Below are 7133 nucleotides of genomic sequence, written 5' to 3' on the forward strand. Positions count from 1 at the left end.
CAAAGTCATCATACCATGGCAGAGTTATATTCGTATGAATTTCTTCCACGGATTCTTCTATTTCGGTATTATTTAAGGTTAGCTCAGACATGTCGCTTTCCATTTGGGCTATAAGTCGCTCGTAAGGGAAATCATCATTGATTGGAACTTGTTCAGGCTTATTCCCTTCGATTTGTGATAAGTGGTCTGCTACTACGTTCTCAGTACCTTTCTTATATTTTATTTATAAATCAAATTCTTGTAAGAGTAGGATCCATCTTAAGAGTCTTGGTTTGGCATCCTTCTTACTTAGCAAGTATCTAATAGCAGTGTGATCAGTATAGATGATGATTTTCGCTCCTACTAAGTAAGAACGGAATTTGTCTAAAGCGAACACAACAACTAGATGTTCCTTTTCAGTGGTGGCATAGTTCATTTGGGCAGGATCTAAGGTTCTACTTGCGTAGTAGATCGCATGAAGTTTTTTATCCTTCCTTTGTCCTAGCACTGCGCCTACAGCATAGTCACTCGCATCACACATGATTTCAAATGGTAATCTCCAGTCAGGTGGTTGCATGATAGGTGAGGTGATTAAAGCTGTCAGTGGTTTGGTAATTTTCGAGAAATCTTTGATAAAGCGTCGGTAGAAATCAGCGTGTCCTAAGAAGCTTCGTATTTCTTGTACGGTTTTCGGAGGTTGAAGATTTTCTATAATTTCGATTTTATCTTTGTCTACTTCAATTCCTTTATCAGATACTACGTGTCCTAGCACGATTCCTTGTTGGACCATGAAATGGAATTTCTCCCAATTCAATACGAGATTCACCTTTACGCATATTTCAAGTACCATTTCAAGGTTTGATAGACATCCTTTAAAGCTCTACCCAAAAACAGAAAAATCGTCCATAAAGACTTCCATAATGTCGTTTGTAAATTCAGCGAAAATTGATATCATGCATCTTTGGAATGTTGCGGGAGCGTTACATAGTCCAAATGGCATTCGTCGATAAGCAAATGTACCATAAGGGCATGTGAAGGTTGTTTTCTCTTGATCGTCAGGATGGATAGGAATTTGAAATAATCCTGAATAACCGTCTAGATAGCAGAAGTGGGAATGCTTAGCCAATCGTTCAAGCATTTGATCAATGAAAGGCAGAGGAAAATGATCCTTTCGAGTGGCTTTGTTCAGTTTCCTATAGTTGATTCACATTCTACTTCCGGTCACAACTCTTTGTGCTATAGATTCGCCCTTCTCGTTCTTAACAACTATAACACCCCCTTTCTTGGGTACTACATGAACGGGGCTAACCCATTGACTATCGGAGATCAGATATATGATTCCTGCATCTAATAACTTCTTTACTTCATCCTTGACTACAGTACTTAATATTGGGTTTATCCTTCTCTGGTGTTCTCTAGAGGTTTTACAATCTTCCTCTAGCATAATGTGATGCATACAGATTGAAGGACTTATTCCTTTTAGATTAGCGATGTTGTAGCCTAACGCAGTTGGATATTTTCTTAAGACATCTAGTAACTTTTCAGTTTCAATCTTTTCTAAGTCTGCGTTGACTATTACTGGTCTTTTGAGTTCAGTGTCTAGGAATTCGTATCTTAGGTTCTTGGGTAGTGTTTTTAATTCTAAGTCTGGTTTCTTCGGGCATGGCATGTGATTAGGTGTAAGTGCTAAGCATTCGCTTAGACTGTCATTTTGGTATGGTTCACGCCAATTATCATCTTCAAAGATTTGAGGGATTTGGATTTTCATTATATCAGAATATGTGGTTTCTTGCATCTCCATCTCTCTTACGCACTCGTCTATGACATCAAGTAGATAACAAGTATCGTCTATAGCTGGCGCTTGTAAGAATTGTGTCAAGATGAATTCAAATTTTTCTTCTCCAACTTCGAATGTTAGCTTGCCTCTTTTCACGTCTATTATGGCTCTGACGGTAGCTAAGTATGGCCTTTCTAATATAATAGGTGTAATGGCATCTTCTTTGATGTCCATGATTATGAAGTCGGTAGGAATGTAGAATTGTCCTACACATACTGGAACATTCTCTAGTATACCAACATGATATTTGATTGAGCGGTCAGCTAGTTGAACAGACATCTTGGTTGGTCTTAGTTCTCCCATGTTGAGCCTTTTACAGATGGATAAGGGTACTACACTAATGATGGCTCCTAAGTCGCATAGAGCTTTGTCTATGACGAACTTTCCAATGACACAGGGTATGGAGAAACTACCTGGGTCTTTCAGTTTGGGAGGCATGTTGTTTTGGATTATTGCACTACACTCAGCAGTAAGTGTAACTGTTTCGTTATCCTCGATCTTTTTCTTATTGGATAGGATCTCTTTAAGAAACTTGGCATATGAGGGCATTTGTGTGATAGCTTCTGTAAAGGGTATTGTGATATTCAGTTGCTTCAGAAGTTCAAAAAAATTTCTTAAATTGCCCTGCAGTTTTAGAATTTTTGAATCTTTGAGGATACGGAATGGGTGGTTTATAAGGTGGTGGAGGTACATAAGGTTTTTCTTTCTCTTAGACCTCTTGGGTATTATCTTCTTGCTCCTTCGATTCACTTACCTTCTCAGTTGTTGTTTTGTCAAGTTTTTGGTACATGGCAGGATTTTGAAGTCTTGGTTCTACGGGTCCGTCTAGTTCTTTTCCACTTCTCAATATAACGACATTTACATGTCCTTTTGGATTAGGTTGTGGTTGTCCAGGAAATGTGCCAGCAGGAGCAGCAGTAGATGCTTGTTGCTGAGCCACTTGTGAAATCTGTGTTTCAAGCATTTTGTTGTGGGTGGCTAAAGCGTCTACTTTGTTTGCTAATTTCTTAAGTTTCTCACTAGTGTGTATGTTTTGGTTCAAGAAGTCTTTGTTTGTTTGAGCTTGGGTAGTTATGAAACTTTCCATCATTAATTCAAGGTTGGACTTCCTAGGAATGTTAGGAGCATTAGTAGCTGGCTTTTGATATCCAGGTGGAACAGCAGGTGCTTGGCCAGGTGCATACAAGGCGTTGTTGTTCTTGTACTAAAAGTTAGGATGGTTTTTCCAACCTGGGTTATAGGTATTTGAATAAGGGTTTCCTTGAGCATAATTCACTTGATAAGTGGAAACTCCTGCTAATATCTAACATTCTGGTGCAGTGTGTCCAGGAATTCCATATAACTCGCAGTTTGGAGTTACGGCAACCACGGTGGTTGCGGGTGTTATGGTCAAGTTGTCTAACTTTTGAACAAGGGCATCTACCTTTGCATGGACATGGTCAAGGATACTGATTTCATACATTCCTCCTTTTGTTTGGGACTTTTCTACTGGAATTGTTTCACCTCCCCATTGGCAATGGTTTTGGGCCATGTTTTCAATGAGTTTATAGGCTTCGTTGTATGGCTTGTCCATAAGTTCACCGCCCGCGGAAGAGTCTACTGTCAATCTCGTGTTGTACAGAAGCCCATTGTAAAATGTGTGAATGATCACCCAATTTTCGAGACCGTGATGTGGACACATACTCATCATATCTTTGTGTCTCTCCCACGCTTCGTAGAGAGAGTCTGCATCTTTTTATCGAAATCCGTTGATTTGAGCTCTTAGCATAGCAATTTTGCTCGGCGAAAAATATCGGGCTAAGAAAACGTTCTTCAGTTCTTCCCATGTAGTGACTGAGTTTGATGGTAAGGATTGCAACCAAGCCCAAGCTCTGTCTCTTAGAGAGAAAGGAAAAAGACGTAGTCTTATCGCATCTTGAGATACACCATTCGCCTTCACAGTGTCCGCGTACTGCACAAACTTGGTCAAATGTTCATTAGGATCGTCCGTAGGATTTCTAGCAAATTGATATTGTTGGACAACTGATAATAATGAGGGTTTCAACTCAAAATCGTTTCGATCGATAACAGGGGCAACAATGTTGTTGTGAGGTTCTTGTTGGGACGGGGTAACGTAGAACTTAAGACGACGATTATGTGGTCCCACTGCAGCCATGGTTGGTTCTTTAACTGGTTCAATAGTAGGAATGATGATAGCGGGAATATTGTACATTCGTTCGTACTCTAGTATCCGGCGTCTTAAATATAAGAAACGCTCTAATTTTGCGATTGGTGGTACTATGTTTTCGCCTTGTGAGCGAGTACTTGGCATACAATCGAGAAATAAGGGAAAGGAAATTAGTTTTTGCCTTAGTCTGCGTAACGAAAGAATCGCACTATTCGACTAAATCAGTCCCTGGCAACGGCGCCAAAAACTTGACCTGTGTCGTGACTGTATATAAAATATAGTCTATCGGATACTTGACTGCAAGTGCACAGTCTAGTCGTTTAGTTTTAAAAGATATCGAACCCGTAAGGACCGATGGTCAAACTAATGAAATCGATGTTACTATGTTTAGCTAAGGCGATGATTTTTAGAGGTTCGGTTCAACAAAAATTAAATCTAAAGAAAATTGAGTTTTTCAGAAAATATTAATGAAGGGATTTCAGTATGCAACACATTAATTGTCAGGGATTCGATAAGTCACCGGTGTATATTTTCATTACGAAATGCCTTTTAGTAGAAAATGCTCATTTAAAAGGCTTTATCTCACACTCTCGTGATTGTTGACTCGGACTATACCTTTAAGTTAGAATGTACGCTTTCGCTGTCCCATTTGAAGTTTAAAATATTTTTTTGAAAATAAATAAGTTCTAATTGCTTTTAAAGTGCTCTCGCTATTTTTAAAACCAATGCCTAGTTTTTACTATCCAGTTCGACCCTCACGCTCTAGTGATTGTCGGTTCTAACCTTAGTTAATTTCCCACTCTCGTGGCAAAACCGTATTAAATAGCTTCTCACTCTCGTGACAAAGTTAATTAAATTCAAATTAAAAATCACAGCCAGAAAGATTATTTGAGAAAAGAAGTTTACACCGATTATTATTAAATCCCATCTAATTAAATTGTTTACATACCGATACCGGTAGTTTAGCCGGACATGTTAAATAATGCAAACACAGACGAACAGAAACAATTTAACAATAAAGCAAACATGATTATTTAATAATAAAGCAATAATAATAATTGAATAAAAAACCTGGAACTTTGATTAATTGAATAGGTTGAATCTTGAAGTACTTGAGCAGTCCTCCATAGGTCGATAGGATTCTGCTTCTTCGAAACAAATGTTTAAACTAAACTAACTAAGTTGCAGTAGTTCCCCAATGTAGGAAACTACTACTTTTGGCTAAGTGAAAAACGGAAAGGAAAAAAAAGGGAAAAATCAAAGCTCTGAACGTAAAGGTAAACAGATTTCAGTCAAAGAAAATAATGCTTGCTAAAGAAAAATAACGTGAAAACAAAATTGCAGGAGCGGAAAGAAAAAAAATAGAGAGATAAGACGAGCGAGCGAGAGTGACCCAAAAGTTTCCAACTTCCATTCTTTTATAATCCCTCTTGGTCTTCGTGTTTGAGAGAAGTAAGGAGGACTTAGTTGAGTGATGGATTCACGGGAAGGTGGTTTAAGGAGCGAAGACTGGGTTGAGTTGAGGGCGACGTGGACCACTTATGTTTGAAACCCACTACGCTTACTTTGCATACGTAACGGTCGTGATGGATTGTGGCGTTCGTCACACTTATGGGTAGCGTGACGATCGTGATGGTTTGTGACGATCGTCATGTTCACCAAGTTCATATTTTTTGATTTTTCTGTTGTTTCTCTTCTATTTCGTCTTCTTTTCCTTCCTTTTTTATACTTTGCTCATTTAAGCATGAGAATTGAAATACCTACAAAAATAACTTAAACACTTGTAGAATAATTGAAATGTAAATGAAAACGGTACGATTTTTGAATGTAAATCAAGGAAAAAATACGATACATTTTCGCGTTATCAGTAGAGGAAGAAAAATTATTCTCATGGAGTTGGATAAAGATAAAATCCAAGTTGATCATGGATGATTTTGCTTTGTGGTGTTTAAATCCCAAGGCTTATTTGGGCTCTGAGAATGCCTGATTTTTCTACGTGCCAGGTCAAGCGTTCCGAGGAGAGTAATGGTGTTTGAGTGAAACTCTTGTTCCAATATTATCTTTGTTTTCAGATCTTATTGAGTTGGTGACTTAGTGTCGTGGCTGGAAAAATGTAGAGTCGCGATCATCCTTTATTCATTCCTAAGGAACAAGGAAATAATGATAAAACCTAAGAAGTAAGGATAAGACGTTAGGATTTGGGAGTCGGTTAAGTGAGGGGAAGGTGTTATGCACCCTTCACCTCCATTGTATTCAATGGGATCCTTCTCTAGTTCTAGGGTTACTATATTCATCTAAGGGATGTTTTCCTAAATTATCTACTAATATGCTTAATACTTTATTTCAGTTATAAGAAAAATTATTAAGTTATTCTTGAGAAAAGATTTAATCAATGAGGGACACAAAAAAGAAAATTTTATTATTGTACTCGACAGAGTGTCACAACTATGTGCCTACGTATCCTCAAGTTTATTGAAGAATTAGAGTACCGTAATTCTTCTAGAAAAATATTGTGTGTTTGTTGATTTTAGTTGTGAAAACATCTCAACACACATGGATGGAGAAAAGTTTGTTTGAAAAATGTCTAAATACACATGGGCAGAGAAAATAACATTTGAGTGTGTTTGAATTAATTTTAAGTTTTTGATTGAAAAGGCGTGACAACAGCCAATCAATTTTGTTTGCAAAAATATAGTTTTAATTTGATTTATAAAAGTAGTTTGACGATTTATGTACAAGAGAATGTGAACGTTTGAATTTAATCGGGAAATTAAAATAAATATGTACAAATAAATAATTTAATCAACCTAATGGAATAAATAAACTAATTAAAAATAAAGGACATGTTTTTTTTATCTTGAGTATTTTTTTTTAAGTTTTTTGTTTTAATCGAATGATTAATTGGTAAGGCGTTGCGCCACCCAATCAATTATTTGAGATAATATGGATGTACGTCCACCCCGTCCGATTATTTGCAAAAAAATATTGAATTTAGTTTTATTGTGAAAAGTTTGATGTGGTACAAGTCTCAGATTATTTACGAGTGGTATGGATATTATGGACAAAATATAATTTTTGAATTAAAAAAAAAGCATTTTGTATATATAGTTTTTTAATCATTTTAAATGGAAAGTCTAAATGCATTTGCTA

General features: G+C 37.0%; 1 non-coding gene across 1 annotated transcript; it reads left to right on the plus strand.

Annotated features, from left to right (window-relative positions):
* Positions 1-3477: 3477 nt before the first annotated feature.
* Positions 3478-3584, plus strand: LOC127116634 (small nucleolar RNA R71). The gene has a single exon (XR_007801444.1). It is a non-coding gene; the product is annotated as a small nucleolar RNA R71 (small nucleolar RNA).
* Positions 3585-7133: the final 3549 nt, after the last annotated feature.

The sequence above is a fragment of the Lathyrus oleraceus genome, chromosome 1, assembly GCF_024323335.1.
Source record: "Lathyrus oleraceus cultivar Zhongwan6 chromosome 1, CAAS_Psat_ZW6_1.0, whole genome shotgun sequence".
Lineage (NCBI taxonomy): Eukaryota > Viridiplantae > Streptophyta > Magnoliopsida > Fabales > Fabaceae > Lathyrus > Lathyrus oleraceus.